The 19,591-nt window shown below is 44.8% G+C and overlaps 1 protein-coding gene and 1 long non-coding RNA gene across 2 annotated transcripts in view; one reads left to right on the top strand and one right to left on the bottom strand.

Moving 5' to 3' along the window:
* The window catches only part of CCDC124 (coiled-coil domain containing 124), a 390,150-nt gene that overhangs the window by 71,596 nt on the left and 298,963 nt on the right, over nucleotides 1-19,591 (top strand). The gene's annotated exons all lie outside the window — the stretch shown is intronic.
* The window catches only part of LOC138570134 (uncharacterized), a 401,651-nt gene continuing 382,269 nt past the window's right edge, over nucleotides 210-19,591 (bottom strand). Inside the window, exons 2-3 of the long non-coding RNA XR_011303407.1 lie at nucleotides 16,205-16,313; nucleotides 210-3,609 (exon numbers count right to left, since the gene is read on the bottom strand). This is a non-coding gene — a long non-coding RNA (uncharacterized lncRNA). The remainder of the gene's footprint in view (nucleotides 3,610-16,204; nucleotides 16,314-19,591) is intronic.

Here is a 19,591-nt window from a genome sequence, read left to right on the forward strand (position 1 = left end):
CACATTGAATCGATTCAATTTATAAGAATGGGATACATTTATTTATATACACACAGCTAAGCATAATACATGACAATGCAGGCAGTTCTAATGCTATGTCTAATTTGCACCTTTTTATACTTCTGGTGTAAAGCTACCATGCAGTAACTCTGTAAGCCTGTGCTGCAAGTATGCGGTTCTAATGCAAGCGCTGGGGGGGGGGGGGGGTGTGTGTGTGTGTGTGTGTGTGTGTGTGTGTGTGTGTGTGTGTGTGTGTGTCCGTCCGATCAATTTAAGCCTAGACCAATCCCATACTTCCCATTCTGTTGTCAATCAGTCAGTGGCAGGCCGCAAGACTGCCAAGCTCTCGATCTTATCAAGGCCCATCAGACTGCTGCACCATCTCCAGCCAACTTGCTCTCTGTGGCTCTCCCGATCTCTAGTGCAGTCCCCTCTAGTGCAGACTTCCACAACTCTTCCAAACTCCTCTGGCCAACTTCTCTCTCTCTAGCCCTCCTGTTTATAGTCTCCAATGACGCACAGAATGTCTCTCCCTCAGCATTTAGCAAAATGCCTGCCTGTCTCCTTGCGTGTTACTTGTCTCGGCATGTCCTGTTACTTCGTGTGCTGTCACCGTGACCTCATATCTCTCCCTCTTGGCCTTCCGAGTATGTTGCGAAATACATCATCTATTCCCTGTTTCTCCATTCTCTCCACTGTAGGCTTCTCTCTGCATTACAAATTCCTCTTCGACCCCATCCCTCTCATACAAAAGCACCTTCTCCCATCTCTCCATCGTCACTCCCTTCATGGCCCCAACCCTTGGGGTTCTCTCCACGAAGCACACCAGCCAAGCTGATAAGCTTCCTCTCGGACAAGGGTTCATGTTATCTGTGTATGTCTGCCAATGTTTACAAACAGTGTACCATAACATTTCTCCGCTCTGAGCAACTTCTGTCTTTCTCCATCAAAAAATGGCTCATAGGCCTCGTGTCTCATTCTGAATGCTTCCTAGTGTTTACCGCAAATCTCTCGCAATGCAAGCACTAACTAAATGCAAAACTCTTTCTAGGTGCATACTCAATCATACATACATGACAGTCTCTAAATGTGTCTCTACAAAGCATACATGTGTGCTATACTAAATGGCTTTTCACGGCATTTCAAATATGCCAGTGTGTGTGTGGTGCAAGCAATGCATTTTCTCTCTAAGCGCTATATCTAATGCAAACATAGATGAACAGCAAATCATGGTGAGTATATGTTGTGTCTCTAAAACACTACATGTCACTTCAAATATGTGCAAGTGACATTCTATTTCAAATGGCAAAGTGGCAGCATGTTTCTCTCATTCTAAATGCAAAGCACTATATACATTATCATTCTAAAAGCATATTGCAAATGACAGTGTCTACTTCAGCAATGTACTAATCAGAACTAAACAGAATGCAATAATGGAATGATTCCATTGCAAAGAGTAATGATTGGGTAATGGTGATTCTAACAGATACTAATGATGAGTCTAACGATAACAATACCAGGCTCCTCATTTTATCAGATTCACAATTCTCTCCTCTTATTGTTAGATAAATCATAACAAAATATAGAATATGTTATACATAACATAGCAATAGTGGCAGTCTAATACCAAGCAAAGTTACAGAAAGGAAAAAGCATGTATCATGATGCATAAAAAACCTTTTTTCAAAATGCAAGCATTCCACTCTATCAGTGGCAAGCTAAAATATCAAATGCAAAGCTGCAAATGTGTCAGAAATGAGAATAACCTAGCCAAATGTCAAAGGTCAAGTCAGGTCAAGTGTCTACAAGCCAAAGGTGTGAAAGTGTCTCTACAAGCAGAAAACGAAAATGCAATGCATAGAATCAATGCACAAGTACTGTGTATACAGGTGTTTCCAGTTCAATGTGTCAAGCACAAAATATGACAATCACTTTCACAGGTGTCAAAGGTCAGTACAGATGTCAGTAGCCAAACAGGCCAAACATTCCATTGATCAATATATACATATCAGTGTATACATGCAGTCATTTTCAGTAATATTCCAGTCCAAGGTATTTCCAAGTTACTCATGAGGTATGTGTGTCCTCACAACCCTGTACAGTACAAATTCAGTACAAATCAATTCTAATGCAAAAAGTTTCAGCCAAGGAATGTCAACAAAGATGCAATGTCAACAAAGCGAGTGTTCACAAACGATCATGTGTTCACAACAAGCATATCAGTGTTCAGCAAAAGGTCAAACTTCAGGTAGCAAAGTGTTCTCAACAACAGCAAAGTGTGAACAAACGTGAAGCAGCAAACTGTTCAAGCCGATAGTGTTCAGGCAATGAATGTTCAGGCAGCAGAAACGTGTACAAGCCAATTCAGGTTGGCCTACTTGATATATGGCAGCAAGATTTTGCACAGGGCTCCATCAAGGAGCAAGCACGTGTCAGGTACCATATGTGCCCCATTTGTCCCCATGGAGTGATCAACATATGCCCTTCACTTCAAAGGTAGCACACGGAAAAACCGTGTGTCAGAACTTTCAATTGATGCCAATCGATGCTTGCACTCCCTTTTTCCCTTTTTCACTTCATGAACAAAGGCGACCTGTGCACTCATTCAGAGTGTTTGCAAGACATGCAGGTGGTTACTCTCCTCTGGACACAGTGGCCCTTCTCCTTAGGCCCATCTCTAGCAGGTTCAAATTCTCTCCTCTTGCCAGGTCATGCTGTTGTCATGCTGTTGCCATGCCATTTCATTTCAGCCAGTCCCATGCTCTTCAAATGAGGGACAGCCAACGGTAAATGCGAGTGCAAATGCTTTCAAAGCACCATACTCTGTCTCCTTCACTCAAGAGAACAAGAGCTTCACTGTTATCAAACGTGGATCAGGCAAGAAATTCTTTCAGAGCGTGTCTTCCTGTTCATTGCTGCTCATTGCTGCATTTTTCTCTTGCTCTGCTCGGGCCCAAACTTGTCTGGTGCACAAGGCATTCCAAATGGGTTCTCTTCTCGCTGCATATTAAAAAGCAATTCATGAAGCAATTCGAATCTCTCCCGCTCTCCTCTGCTGCTGCTCCACTGCTGAACTATTTTCTCACTGCTCTTCCACTTGGCACAAGATGCTGCAAGGTGTATTCTCTCTGCACAGTCGGCCACGATCTTCTCTCTCTATGGCAATAGGTGTCATGCCACAAAGTCTCTCTAGCAGCAGATTTTCTCGGTACATTCTCAGAGCACAGCCATTGGACAAGGCATACACTAAGGCCTCAAGTCGGTCGGTCGGCATTCCCCAAAAGTGCTGCTGCAAAGCGTCAAATGTCAGATGCCAATGTCTCATCATTGCTGCAAACAAACAGCCATGATGCAAAGTCACATTGTACTGTGACAAAAGCCAGTCTCTTTCTGGTGCTGCAAAGTCACAGGGTGTCAGCCATCATTGATCTTGAACAGACGGTCATAAAAGTCTGGTCATTTCGGTCTGGTCATTTCATTCGGTCATCTGGACATCTGCTCTCAGGCATGCTGCTCCAAATCATGGTCTCATCATTTCATGCGGCGATGCCATCTCGTCTGGTCATCAATGCGATCTCGGTCTGTGCAATTTCGGTCTAGTCAAGGTGTCTCCAGATTTCATGTAAAGAAACAAAAGTGCAAGAATCAGTCTTACTCAGTTTCAGGTGTTTCAAAACCAAAATAAAACAGCATTTCTCATTGTGCGTTGAAGTGCACATTGCTATCTCTACACTTTCCCATGTCTCTCAATGGCATCCATCCTATCTCCCCCTGTGTCACATCAATGTGTCAGTGCCTCTGTCTATTGTCTCACTAGGCCTGTCTCTCCCTGCATCATAATGCATGCATGCTTAATGCATGACTCCTGCCATTCCATCCCTATCCTTTTCAAAACAAAACAACCAGTTTCACATACTTCAACCATCTCACTTTCAAATGCTGCACATTCAAAAATGTCAACTGCATTCAATTCCACTCCTGCATTTCCTTCTGTATCACTTCCATGTCCTCTAAATGTCGCAACACTCTCCCCATTTTTCTTCATTCAAAATTCACAAAGCTGAATTATTCCATGTCTGAAAAATCACATCAGTTTCATTCAAACAGCCTCTCTTATATACAATGCAATTCACATTCAAACATGCACTACTAACTCGTGCTTCAAATACACAGTCTGCCAGTTCTGCTCGTTCTCCAATGCTTCCCATTCACACATTAAAACTATGAAAATTCCAGGAATTCAAGCTTTCAAAACATCCACATTTAGCGCGATTCCCTTTATCTGTGTTCTCTCTCATTGTTTCCAAAATATCTAGGTCATTGGACAATATTTTTTTTTCACTGAAACGCAGGAATCAAAATACTGGCAGTTTCACTGCCATTGTTCTGAGGTAACTTTTTCTCCCCTTTAATAATATGCTTTTCTATAGGAACGCTGTTCCCACCCATCACTGCTGATGAAATTGAATTCAGTGGGTCTTTCAATGGGACATTTTTCCAGTTACTAATCACATCTCTGAGACGACATATTACTGAGTGCAAGTCAACAATATGTGGGCTCCCTTCTGTAGCTACTTTTCACTTTCAATACAGTTGCTCCCTGGGATGCATCCCAGGAAGCAAGTGTATTTTTAAGCCGATTTCTTATTGCCTTCAGGTCACTAACAAATTAACTCATTCTGCAGTTTCAATTATCCCAAGCGTCTTCAATAAAAAAAAAAAAAACTGTTTCTCTCACTCAGTGAATTAATGTACATTTATTCATACAGTCAATGCTAGTCATAAAATACTGTTCTGGGTCAATGTTGCAACCAATTCCGGCAACCAAAGTCAAACAATTACGCTCCTCTTCCTACGACGAACGAAATTGCAGGCAGCATGCTCTAAACAATAACATCCAGACAAAACATGAAACAAAAAAAATCTCTATTCCCACGACGAACTAACAGGAAAACAAAAAACAATTACACAGTTGCACAAGATGTTCAATCTTCGACTTTTGTGAAACTGATAAGTATGTCAGCAGACCAGCTGCAAAACACCTTAATCAGTCCACATTAGTGAAAATCCGAGTGTCCCCTCCATTTTGTCAGTCTGAAAACCCCAAACCCCTAACCGTCGTGTTGCCCCCCCTTTGGGCAAGCACGCTCCGGTCTTCAGACTAACTTTGACAATCTGACAACCTCCTATTGGGGGTGTGGATCACTATACCCCCCCCTTTGACTGCATTCATATCAGGCTCCATGTGCACTGTGGTTACTTACTCTTAGATTACGCCAAATAACATACACCTATCTTACTACCGTGGGCAATAACAAATAACAATAAGACACAAAGAAAACACAAAGAATCGATTCAGTTTATAACAATGGGATACATTTATTTATATACACACACAGCTAAGCATAATACATGACAATGCAGGCAGTTCTAATGCTATGTCTAATTTGCACCTTTTATACTTCTGGTGCAAAGCTACCATGCAGTAACTATGTAAGCCTGTGCTGAAAGTGTGTGGTTCTAATGCAATCTAATGCAAGCGCTAGCATCCATCACCTCCATGGGCAAATCCACGCTCTAGACAATCCCTCTCTAGTTTCCCCTTCACCCAAACCTCTGTGTGTGTCTGTCTGTCTGTCTGTCTGTTCTTATCAGTCAATTTAAGCCTAGGCCAAACCCATACTTCCCATTCTGTTGTCAATCAGCCAGTCCTCAGTCAGTGGCAGGCCGCAAGACTGCCAACTACTAAGCTCTCGATCTTATCAAGGCCCATCAGTCTGCTGCACCGAGCACCATCTCCAGCTAACTCTCTCTCTGTGGCTCTCCCGATCTCTCGTGCAGTCCCCTCTCGTGCAGACTCCAACAACTCTTCCGTCTCTCACAACTCTTCCGAACTCCTCTGGCCAACTTCTCTCTCTCTAGCCCTCCTGGTTATAGTCTCCAATGATGCACAGAATGTCTAAGAATGTCTCTCCCTCAGCATTTAGCAAAATGCCTGCCTGTCTCCTTGCATGTTACTTGTCTCGGCATGTCCTGTTACTTCGTGCGCTGTCAGCGTGACCTCATAACTCTCCCTCTTGGCCTTCCGAGTATGTTGCAAAATACATCATCTATTCCCTGTTTCTCCATTCTCTCCACTGTAGGCTTCACTCTGCATTACAAATTGCTCTTAGGCCCTGTCCCTCTCATACAAAAGCACCTTCTCCCATCTCTCCATCGTCGCTCCCTTCATGGCCCCAACCCTTGGGGTTCTCTCCGCGAAGCACACCAGCCAAGCTGATAAGCTTCCTCTCGGACAAGGGTTCATGTTTTCTGTGTATGCCTGCCAATGTTTACGAACAGTGTACCATAACATTTCCCCACACTGAGCAACTTCTGTCTTTCTCCATCAAAAAATGGCTCATAGGCCTTGTGTCTCATTCTGAATGCTTCCTAGTGTTTACCGCAAATCTCTCGCAATGCAAGAACTAACTAAATGCAAAACTCATTCTAGGTGCATACTCAATCATACATGCATACATACATGACAGTCTCTAAATGTCTCTACAAAGCATACATGTGTGCTATACTAAATGGCTTTTCATGGTATTTCAAATGTGCCAGTGTGTGTGTGTGGTGCAAGCAATGCATTTTCTCTCTAAGCGCTATATCTAATGCAAACATAGATGAACAGCAAATCATGGTGACTATATGTTGTCTCTAAAACACTACATGTCACTTAAATTATGATGTGCAAGTGTCATTCTATTTCAAATGGCAAAGTGCAAAGTGGCAGCATGTTTCTCTATCATTCTAAATGGCAAGCACTATATACATAGAGTATCATTCTAAAGGCATATTGCAAATGACAGTGTCTACTTCAGCAATGTACTAATCAGAACTAAACAGATTGCAATAATGGAATGATTCCATTGCAGAGTAATGATTGGGTAATGGTGATTCTAACAGATACTAATGATGAGTCTAACGATAACAATACCAGGCTCCTCATTTTATCAGATTCACAGGCCTACGGACAACACCTTGGTACTGGTTAAACAAGTGGCAACAGCATACCAATTAGACAAAAGATACTCTGAGAGGAGGTGAGGGTGGAGGAAGACAATTAGTGGGTAAAACGTACAATCCCTGTGGGACTGGCTGATTGAGGACCCACTAGTACAGAGGATACGCCTGCAACTGGGTTCGGAGACCAAGACCACACTGCACGCAACATATAGAGAGTAAGCAAACTGGCATTGAGACCTATCTTCCGCACTACCTGCCCTACGTATGACAAAGGCACAACTTCCTGGTTCGTTATAGGGCTACACGAACAAGCTGGCGGATGGATGTGTCAGAAGAGGTAAAAACCCAACCAGATAGTTTTGGTGCCACCCAGAGGTCACCCAACCGCCCCAGTGGACATCTCTGATCTCACCTTTGCCCACCCTACGCGCTTGAGGAGGACCCACCAACAATTGCATCTTGCCAGAGTGGAATGTCCTAGCTCTGACCTACCTCTGGTCCAACAGTGTAGCTATTGCGGTGCATCACGTATGCACGGCTCACCTGACTCGCTACCTACTAGCCCCACCTGCACAAAATGTTTAAAGATAAATGAAAATGACTTTGACGCAAAGCAAGATGGAGCAATATGCCACAACTACTACGACTGCACCTATGGAGCAAACGCTGCACGCAACCGCAGAGAAAACTCTCTCCCTGAAAGATGTGATGGACGCCATCGCCAACTCCCGCTCCTCGATGAAGATGGATATCACTGCAGAAGTCTCCTGGCTCAGACATGACTTGCAGAAGTTCTCCTCCTGCACAGGAGAGGCTGAGCAGCGCATTTCGGGGACAGAGGATAGCCTCAGGGGAGTCCACCAGCAACTCGCGCAGGTGATGACCCGTTTCAAGACCATGGAAACATGTGTGGATGAAGGGGAAGGAAAGTAGCATTTTAGGACTCCCGGAAAAGACGGAAGTACCCAGCATGGAACTTTTCTTGGAGCAATAGCTAACGGAGGTATTCGCACCCAAAATCTTATCGAATTTTTTTTCTGTGGAGAGGGCCCATTGAATGCCATCAGGAAGGCCGACCCCGGGTGCACCACCGGGAACAGTAATAGCCATAGCCAAATTACTGAACTATAGAGGTAGGGACGCGATACATCAGATGGCACGCACAAAAGAAACGGTTACTTACAATGGCTCACAGATCGCTTTCTTCCCAGACTTTACCCGTGAAGTGACAATCATTCGAACACATGAAGAAACGACTGAACACCATGAATGTGAAATACATGGGTTGATATTCCCGGCCCAGCTTAAGATGTACCATAATGGCACCACAGTGCACTTCACTGACACGGGAGAGGCCTGGAATGCCATATTGAAGGTGACTGGGGTGGTCCAAGCCGAATGAAAAGGACAGGAATTCCCGGTCTCGACTGGATCGCGCTCACCCAGAGAGGCGCCCAGGACGACTGGAGGCGAACTGGCCTGAAACGATGGCGGACCCTTGACGACAACAATCGATAGACAGGGTAAAAATTGGTAAACTGAATCTGGGGGGGGGAAGGGGTGGATGATTGATCTGATGGCCAGCCATTTGTTGCCCCACAAGAGAGAAGCCACAGGGCCACCAGGGCGCTAGCCTGAACTGGGAAGTTCATTTGGAACCCTCCCCCCCCCCTTCTTCTCATATGTTTTGTAATTGACTTTTCTTTTCCTTTTGGTTCTACAAGTTAGCAGCAGTCTAAGATCCGCTGCTCGAGATCTTTAGGTAGATCCCTTGGGCAAAATGATGTTTTTTGACACGTTCGGACGACAGATGCTTCAAGTTAGGGTGGAGTATGGGGTGGGGTGCGGGTGTAGGGTTGTTTGTTTATTTGTTGTTTATGTTCAGTGTGGGACTGGCTGTAAATTGTTATACATCAGCTTACCATAATCGGACTACATATGCAGAAGACACATACACACACACACCATTTAACGCTTATGAATACCTTTGACAAATGCTCACATTGGTCTGGGGACCGCTAGGACCTATGAAACGCTTAAACTCCTCACATGGAATGTTAATGGCCTGGGAACCGGGATCAAACGAAGACTGGTTACCCCATTTCTTAATAGACACTCCCCTGATGTTGCCCTTCTTACTGAAACACACTTAGCTGGCACAACAGGCACCCTCTTACGCAGGACGACTTATCGCACCGCGATACATGCAGGATTCACCATGGGTTCCTGGGGGGGGGGGGGCATGATCCTGATGCATAAGTGCCTTCCATTCACGTTAACCTCGGTGGAACAGGACACTGGGGGCAGATTTGTGATGCTACAAGGTACACTGTGGGGTGACCACATGCAAATTTTGCCCGTGTATGCCCCACCTGCATTTACGAGAGAACTTCTAGACAATGTGGTAACCGTGCTCGCAAAACACCAACCTGATCTGTGATTCCTGGGAGCTGACTTTACTGATGTGATTAATACTGCATTAGACCGCACCCACATCCGCAGGCGTAACCCAGACATCCCTACCGAACTGGCGACATTCGTGTCTGTGCTGAACCTAAGTGATGTGTGGAGAGAACTCCACCCACAGGACTGGGGCTTTTTGTTGCACTCTGGGGCCCACACCTCCTTGTCTAGACTAGATTACTTCCTTCTACCGTCCCCAGATGCATACAGAGTAACCTCCGCAACCCTGACCTCTGATCACTCACCTGGTGATTGAGTTGGACACAGACAGTCCCACCCCTCCTAAGACATGGCGGTGTAATAGTTACTATCTCGGCTTCCCTGAATTTGTGGATCAATTCCATGAAAAAGCCACCAAATACTTTGACATTAACTCTGGCACGGTGGAAAGCCCCATGATAATTTGAGAGGCCTACAAAACGGTACTTTGGGGAGAAATGATCTCCTGGAAATCTACTAAAAAGAAAGCACAAGCGCAGAGGGTGACAGTGGCCGAGAGAGAGAGACGGAGGAGCGGGAAGCCGAGTAGATATTAAATAGTACCCACGAGGCGAAATCGGTCCCGCCTGAGAGCTAGGGAATGCCTTTGAAACGTGGCACTAGACAACGCTAAACATGCCCAGTGGGAGACACGAGCATGTGTGTACGGGAAGGGAGACGGGGCGGGTAAGATGATGGCTTGGCTAGAAAAGGGGGACGAGGCACACAAGCATGTCGGGGGGAATTAAAAACGTACAAAACAAGCTGGTACAGCAGGATTCTGGAACTATTATGCCACACTTTACCAGTACCCGATAGGCCCAATAGATCTCTCGATACTAGACAACATTACGTTCCCTACGTTGTCAGAGGCGCAGCACACACAAGTAGATGCAGAGTTTATGGAATCGGAGATTGCAGAGGCCATCGTCCAACTACACTCGGGGGGGGGGGGGAAACACCAGGCCCCAATGGCCTCCCGGTTGAGACCTGGAATAAATTGTGAGGGGAGCAAATGGCAACCCCTCTCCGTAGGATGTTTCTCCACTGTAGGGATCAGGGTATCCTTCCCCCTAACCTACGCAAGGCTAATATTGTGGTCATTCCCAAGCCGTGGTTAACCTCCGGAATTAAGCACCTTGTATAAGCCAAACTCCCTGATCAGTGGAGAGGCCAAGATCCTTGCAAAGGCCCTCTCCACCAGGCTGCTGGCAGTTATTCCCTCATTGGTCCACCTGGATCAATGCAGTGTTATGCCCCATAAATCGACATATATGAATATACGTCGTCTCCACTTACTCCTAGTGAAGGCCCCCGATCCTCGATACGCCTCTGGCCCTACTGCCCATCGATTTTTTTTGAGAAGGCGTTTGATTCCGTACTATGGGAGTGCCTTTGGGAAACGATGCGCTGAATGGGATTTGGAGAGACGTTTCTGGGATGGGTGAAATTACTGTATGAGGCCCCACTGGCGGAGGTCAGAGTCAACGGCTGGCCTTCCACGCCCTTTCCACTAGGCAGGGGAACACAACAGGGTTGCCCTCTATCCTTGCTGCTGTTTGCACTAGCTATCAAGCCGTTGGCCCGGTGGCTTCGTCAGGTTAAAGCCTGGATAGGTTTCCGCTGGCCAGGGGGTGGGGAGGACAAACTTTCTCTATATGCGTATGATCTTCTGATATACTTCCTCGTGTCCAGTGGTTACACAGATGCTAGATCAGTTCACCGCACACAGCGGACTGCGAGTCAACTGGGGGTAGTCGGTCCTTTTTCCGGTTAGAGGAGACAGTACAATACCGCCCGGATGCCCATACAGGGTGGAGTGGGAGAGCTTTCGGTACCTGGGGATCCAGATCTCGATGGATCTCTTGGAATATGTGCCCCATAATCTGCACCCGATTACTAATCTAATCTCTAATGACGTCGGACACTGGACAATCCTCCCCCTCACACTACTGTGCAGGGCCGCCCTATTCAAAATGTTAGCACTGCCACGATTCCTGTATATACTCCAAAACACCCAGCTCTGGATCCCATATTCAGAATTCCGTAAGATAGTCTCCTTAGGAAACTCATATGGGGTGGTGGACACCCGCGGATCACACTCAGCACTTTTCAAAGATCAATATAGGAAGGGGGCAAAGGCCTACCACACCTCCAATCATACTATTGGGCGAGTCTGGTGATGATGATGGTCAACGATATGTTTCATGGTAGCTAGGACCTCCCACACATCAAGGCCGGACAAATGGTGACACAGAATCTGTCCCGACTGGCAGTGATCCACCAACCCCTTACTGACCCCTTTCCCCTCCCCCACAAACCATGGCGGCACACACGGCCATGGTATGGAAGAAAGCGCATAGATATATTTGGTGGGCGGACAAGGTAACCCAGTGGCAGCCCCTATGGAATAAAAGCAACCTGGCGGAACTAGACAAACTGTCAACGTGGCCAAGCTGGACTGAGGCCAGGATCTCATGGTAGTTGGAGATGTCCTCAACGAAAACGATATCGCCCCATTTGCGGTATTGAAACAGAAGTTCGGCCTCCGCGACACAGAGCACTATCACTACGTACAATTTACCCATTCGTTACGCAAACATCTACCCTCACTAATGCCGGAAAGCACCCCCCTAGAGAGCAACCTTTTGATAGACCGAATACCAACCAAGGGTACCTCCATCCTATAGAATGCCGTAACAGCTTTTACTACTCCAGAACTGACTAGTCTTAAATGTAGGCACTATCGACCCGTAGGATTGGGTTTTAGCCCTAATGCATCCACGAGAGATCGGAATTGCCGCAAGACTGCACCTGATACAACAAAGAATTCTTCACAGGGTGTATACCCCAGGGTTGCGTTGCATAAATGGTGTTGTGCCATTTGTCTGAGTTGTTTGCAATGTCTTGAGGGGGAGGGTACCTTCATACACATACTGTGGGAATGCCCCCATATTCGGGATTTCTAGCAGCAATTTTGCAACAAACTGACTGACATATTGGGGACGGAGGTCCCATTGGACCCTAAACTGCTGTTTGGAATCCTGGATGACACTATCACTTATTTACTGCAGTTGGGCTGGTCAAATGGAATATAGCACAAAAATGGGGCTCGCCAGAGAGCCCTGTGGTGGCCCAATGGACCGCTGATATGGACATTTGGAACACAGAGTGTATTTTTTTTGTTTTGTATTTATTTAATATTTATATCGCACTCCAAACCCTGAGGTAGCTGGGCGCTTGAAAGCTTTGGGTTATTTACATGAGAAGGCAGAAAAATGCAATCCGGCATGAAGACAATAAATAAGTGGGACCCTGGTTACATATGGGTCCGATGAAGCCATGGATGAGAGAAAAAGAAAAGTATGGAGTGTATATACTGCACGGGGCTGCCTCTTGAAGGCGGTTAAAATCTGGGGTAGGTGGGAGGATGAGAACTGAGGATGATGACCTGGGACGTTATGAGGTAGTAAAAGTGCAAATGATACTGTGCTATATTGGTTACGCTGGAGTAGCCCAGCCTGCTCTGCTATAACCATAATGGTGTCTGGTGTGGTCGGTTGACATAACAAACAAGTGATGTGTGTATAGTTTATTTTTGTATGTTTATAAACCAATAAAAAGAGATTATAAAAAAGAAATACCTAAAGTTGCACAGGAAGAGGAAAGATATGATGCAGAAAGTATTGGAGAGAGAATTGACAAAATATCAGCAAATGAGGCAGAACAGCGAGTATGGGACTGAAGGGATCTGCAAACGATCCCAGATACCAAAACCACAGGATGAGGAGGAAAACCTGTTCAGTGATGAATGCAGAGCACTGTCATTGAGTTGATTACATTTAGACAGAGAAGGAGGATGATAGTCACCCCAGTTGGGTGTAGCAAAGTCAGACGAAGAAAGGGAGTCCAGTCTTCAGCTAGGAGAGGGTACATGCGTCCCCTTGGGAAGTCCAGGTTTGGACAAAGAGGTAACATGGCCAGATCTGGAACACCCTAAGGAAAGAACAACTATCCTATACCAAATCCCGAACTTCACCGAAGACGATCTAGTGAGAGAAGAGAATCTCCACCTTATTATGTGAGTAGGTTAAGGTCCATACCAGCATGAAGACGAATAGGGACGATTGCCCCATGTTGGGTAAACTAATAATGGGATGCAGCTATTGGATGGGGTTCTCACAGTTCCCCTTGCTAGAGAAGTGGAGGGGGGGCAAGACCACAATATTTTCCTATGGCCTCAGATGGATAAGGATAATTTAAAATGCAAGTTACCTAGTTTGACTTTGGGGGCTGGGAAGTGGATATATACGAATTGGAGAAATTGACAGGGGAAAATACGTTGGCCGTATGGGACAAAAAAAGTCTATTGACAGCTATTCCTGGAGATAAGCGGGATATGCGAGTCTGACGGCACAAAACACAGCGCATGATGGAGTGCCATTTAATAATTGCACGGCAGACATTTTGAGGGCTCTCAGGGTACAGTATCCTGATATGTCGGATATGGGGGTAAAATTAAAGAAGATGACCATATTGCATTCAGTATATTCAAGAGATGGCAGCTTGAGACGCGTGAACCATGGAGGGAAAAACAGTGGCACTATTCTATCATATTTTGTGTCCGGTGTTCCCAGAACAGGTACAGAGACAAATGAAAAAAAACAAGTAGGAATGGAAGCAAAGCTGTGGGCTGAGATATAGTTGACTATCGTGCATCATTGTTTTATTACAAGAAAAGAATGGAAAGAAAGATGAGAAAATAAAGATTGTGGAAGCTAAGTTTGTTCATTTAAAAAAAAAAAAGTCAAAATTTGCTATAGAAGGGGCGGTATTGACCAGTGGAGAAGGAGTAGGAACGCAAGAAATAACTGGTATGTCACAGGTGATTATGATATACACCAAATGGATCAAAGTGGGTATGGGTTTTGGCCACAAGGAAGCCAAGGCGGATTTCAGAACACCCAAGGGGCATTTCAAAGTGCCCAGGGTGGAAGTTAGAAGACTCGGGGAGGATATAATGGAGTTTTTGCTAGAGAGCCACCCCCACTGTGTTGTAATTGTGGGATAACCAGGAATTTTGCACTTGTATGTAGAAGCTGAGGAAACCTGCAACAAAACGGACAACCTTCAAGAGGGGCAACATCTTATACAGCACACAAACACAACAGGGCTGTGCCCAGGATCACACATACTGCGGCCGCCACAAAAACCGCAGGAACAGCAGGCACTGCAGCAGGGACAATCTTAGCAAGCACCTATGCAAACCCAACAGAATGTGAACACAGGGGAAATATTAACAACTAGGATAGGGTGTGTCACTGTGGTTGGAAGGAACCCTTTTACGGGAACCGGGATGGATTTGTACCCTCCATATGACAGCTCACAGGGTGACTTTATGTGTTCAGTACTATCAGTAACACCAGACCCCCCCAAGATGAACCAAGAGTCGATGTGGTGATGGGTGGCAAATCTTTTTCTTTTCTTGTAAAGACTGGGGCGGGCAGGGAGGGAAAATACCCAATGTCCGGTATTGCCATGAATACTCTGGAGCTATGAATTTAGTTCCTTTTACTTAACTGCCTGATTCTATAGGGGAGTGTGACATGTCTGTCCCCTTGTTATATTTGTGACAAACGCCAGTAACATTTTGGGTAAAGATTTGATGACGAAGCTTAACATGACTATTTCATTCACTGATCAAGGAATAATGTGGTCCATTCCAGGAATACACTATTTAAATGTAGGAGAGTTTATACTGGCATTTATATGGCAAGTGGCTCTATGAGTCACTGTAGATCCAGAAGTCTTCATGAATGGAGTGAGCATTTTATTAATATGCCTACCTGGATTAGTAGGGAAAATTGTGAGGATACCTGATAAATTTTTATTTAGACCACAAGTACCTATGGATGTGGAAGAAGGGCCGACTATTCCTATAGAATTGGAAGCAGCTATAGTACGCGGGAAATAGCAATGCTTGAAGGAGTAGATGACGAAGGTAGAGCATGGAGGATAGTGATAGATCTTAAGGAGGGATACAGATTGACTGACATCACAGATGAGGATATGTTCAGAGATGAATGTATAGATGATGAGGTAGTGTTTTTTTTATATATATATATATATATATATATATATATATATATATATATATATATATATATATATATATATATATATATATATATACATTACATATTGGATAAGAATCAAGAAAAGCGAAGTTCCACAGCGAATGGCAGCAATGCGGTAACGACTAGCCGTCTTTCAGGAAGATCTAGAAAAGGTGCCAAGTGTCCTTTGGACTACGGGTCCATATGACATAGGGCTTTTGAAGGGAATAGGAGAGGTTAAATAAAACTGAAGCCAGGAGCAATTTTACCCTGAGCAAAACAGCACCCCATGTCTTGAGAAGCTGATGAAGTCATATTTTAAGACTATTTCTATGTTGTTGAATCAGGGAATCCCAGTGCCATCGTAGGCCCTGTGCAATACTGCAGTGTATCCGATCAAAATATCTAAAGTAGGGTCGTGGAGATTTACCCAGGACTTCTGCCCTCTAAATGAGATTGTAGAAGCAGAATTTCCATTAGTTCTGAATCCTGTGACAATATTGTGTAGCATCCCAGTTGAAGCTAAGTATTTCACAGTGACTGATTTGAAAAATGTGTTTTTCTCAATCCTGTTGCACACACTCACAAGACCTTACTTCCTTTACGTTCAGACAAAAGACTAAAACATACTTGTTTACCTCAAGGGTACTGCGAGTCCCCATGGATCTTTAACAGGGTCCTACAGATGTATTTAGGCAACATTGAACTCAAGAGTGTGCTAATTCAGTACGTAGATGACATATTAATCTGCAATGAAAAAAAGAGGATGAATGTAGACAAGACTCTGTCCAGTTAATGACTACATTGAAGAAAGCGAAATTGCCAGGAAGAGGTGTTGTACATAGGTCACTTAATTTCAAGAAAGTGACACCTGAAAGTGCTGAGGCTATCATGAAAACACCAAAGCCAAATACAGTGAGACAAATGCAGCAACTTCTGGAATTATGCTATTATTGCAGGGCCTGGGTGTTTGACTGCACCACATACACAAAACCACTCTTGCAAGCACTTTAGAAAGCACAAGTTGGTAAGGAAAAGATAGCATGAACTGAAGAACTGGAGGAAGGATTTGAGGAATTAACCTGAGCAATATATATACAGCTCTAGTTTTACGAATTCCCAATTATAGCGAACAATTGTATTTGTTTTCACACACCAATGGTTTAGTAATGAGAGCAGTACTCACATAAAGACCAACCATAGGGTATAAGCCTTTAGCGCACTACAGTGGGATTTTAGATGCAGTTATGAGAGGACATTTTCCATGCAATCAATCTTTGGCTGCAGGCGCATTTGCAATTGAGAAGTCCACAAGCATTGCCATGGGCTGTTTATGATTCTATATGTGTAGCACGCCTTATTTGCCATTTTAGAAAAAACTCAAAGGTACATTGCGTACAAAGTAATGATTTCTAATCCTGCGATTTTAAAATTGTGAGGTGTAAAATAGTGAACCCAGCCACATTTGTAGCTGACTCTATAGTAGAAGGTGATCATGTGCATGATTGAATTATGTTGAATTTTATGATGATATACCCAGTGTGAAACAAAATGCTCTAGCGAGAGGGGACAGTCGCTTTATTGATGGTTCTTCGAAAATTGACCAAACTAATGGGGAGAGGTATTCAGGATCTGTAGGTTTTTAGACACAAATCAAATGGTCAATTTGAGGTAGTAGCGAGCGCAAGAATACCGTCCTATTTTTCAGCACAAGCAGCAGAATTGGTAGTGCTTATTGTTGCGCTCGGGAAATTACAAAGATCAGAAAGTGACTGTGTACAGTGACTCCGCCTATGTGTCATCAACAGTACATGCAGCCCTGTCGTGCTGGAAAAGGAAGGTTTATCTCCACGCAAATGTCACTCCAGTGCAACATGCATCTTTATTGGACAGACCTATTAAGGCACTACAGCTCCCAGTGGCCATAGCAGTCGTAAAATACACAGCGCATACTAAACTAACAGACTTTATATCCCACGGAAACAAAACCGCAGACTTAGAAGCCAAAAGGATTGCATATTCCTCTGACGTTTCAAAACTGTTAATGTTAAGGAAGTATCGAATAGAAGCATGTTGGTACGAGAGGGATTTAATATGCTGTTGGTTACTCAACTAATGGAGATGCAGGGTAGAGCCCTGCAAGAAGAGCAGAGCTATGGAGATTTAGGGGGTGTTCATTATCCCCCACGGAAGCACTATGGAGACAGGAAAGCACTGGAAAGCAAGGGATGCCAGCAGCATCACTAAAAGTCGCACTTGAACAGCTGCATTACCCAGCGCATATTACCCAAGAAAGTCTTGCTGCCACCATTGCAGAGGACTGGTTTGTTCACAATCTATTGGAGCACGATTGACAGTTCATTGTGAATTGCATCGTGTGGCTGAAGTTCACAGCTGGCCATACACGAAAAATATCAGAGGAGTAATACCCCGTCCGAATGGCGCGTTTTATCATTTGCACATCGGCTATGTTGACATGCTACAGACATGCAATAGATATAAATATCTATTGGTGGTGGTGTCCCTTTTCAGGATGGATCGAGGCAGGTCCTTGCACACATCATGATGCTACCTGAGCAACAAAGTTTCTAGAGTGCAAAGTATTTCCAAGATGGGGAGTGTGTGAAGTATGGAGGTCAGATAATGGGCCACACTTTGTCAATGATCTGTTTGAACAAATAGGGCTTCTATTGAGCCTAAAGCATAGGTTTCCGTCTGCTTATCATCCACAAGCAAACGGTATATGGGAGACGGTCAACTGCCTGCTTAAGGGAAGGTTAGCAAAGCTAACATTAACTTTGAAAAAGGGATGGCTATATTGCCTACCCTTAGCCTTGTATGCCCTTTGAAATCAGCCAGGTTCGGACCATCACCTTACGCCCCATGAACTAGTAATAAGGCACCACATGAGGACGCCCTTTACACCCCCACCTAGAGTCAGAAGTGTTGCCCAGAGTGTTGTGCAGACTCTAGGTGATAAAAAGCAAGATTATTTGATGTGCGACTACCAGTGTTTCTTTCATTTCAGATCAAGTCCTGCGTCGAAGGGAGGGGTCAAGGAATGCTGAAGAAGACGGCCCAGTGGCCGATCTGAGTGAATTAATGCCACCACCAAAGTTGTATGTTGAAGACCAAGTGCTTATTAAAAGCTTTACCTGTAGGTGGCATGAGCCAAGGTATAAATGACCTTTCTGTGTAGAAGTTTCCCGTACTGCAGTTAGGGTATCTGGAACAAAAGCTTAGTTGCATTTGGGTGACAAAGTTCTATAAAGGTGGGATCCTCCCTCTAGTACCCGCTGACCAGGAAGCAAGACAAGACAAGTAAAATCATATCAACATTGAATTGATATTTTATTTCTATCGCGCTCATACACAAGTGTTTCAGAGCATGACAAGGCAAGGGAACAGGGGAGAACAAAACCGTGATCTTACTAGGCCCAGTGACATAGACAACGCACAAATGCATGGAGAGGTGGAGGGGGAAGGGTGGAGGAAGCGTTCAAGGAAGGGGGAGAAGTGGAAAGTATGGAGCAAAAGGAGAACATAATAAATAAATAAATAATTGATAAAAGCAACAAAAGTGGTAGTGCAGCCAGCAAGTGGCAAGTGCTGAGTTTAAGGTAGCAGACAGGTTAGATCAGATAAGTGTACGAAGAAAAAAAGGGGGGGCTGTATGGGTACAGTTATAGACGCAGTGCGGGAGGGTGGCAGGGTGAGCAGGTACCTGGGCCCGGAAGACAGAGGGTGGCCAGGTGCACGGTGCAAGGAGAGAACAGATCAGCAGAGTAGAGTGGGGGGAAGGCAGAAGCAAAGATGAAGGTCTTGAGGTGCTTCCGGAACCAGAGATGGTTCTCCTCGTTTTAGAGTGCCATGGAGGCTGTTCCAGAGGGAGGCCCCAGCCAAAGATCAAGATCTACCCCTAGCTCGTTTCATTGAAAAACTACTGACCCTGAAGAAGTTGGAGGTAGAGGAGCAAAGAGCTTGAGAGGGGTGGCCTTTGCGCAGGGATAGCTGAAGGTATTTTG

The sequence above is a fragment of the Ambystoma mexicanum genome, chromosome 1p (assembly GCF_040938575.1).
Source record: "Ambystoma mexicanum isolate Mex_15411 chromosome 1p, UKY_AmexF1_1, whole genome shotgun sequence".
In the NCBI taxonomy this organism is placed as follows: Eukaryota; Metazoa; Chordata; class Amphibia; order Caudata; family Ambystomatidae; genus Ambystoma; species Ambystoma mexicanum.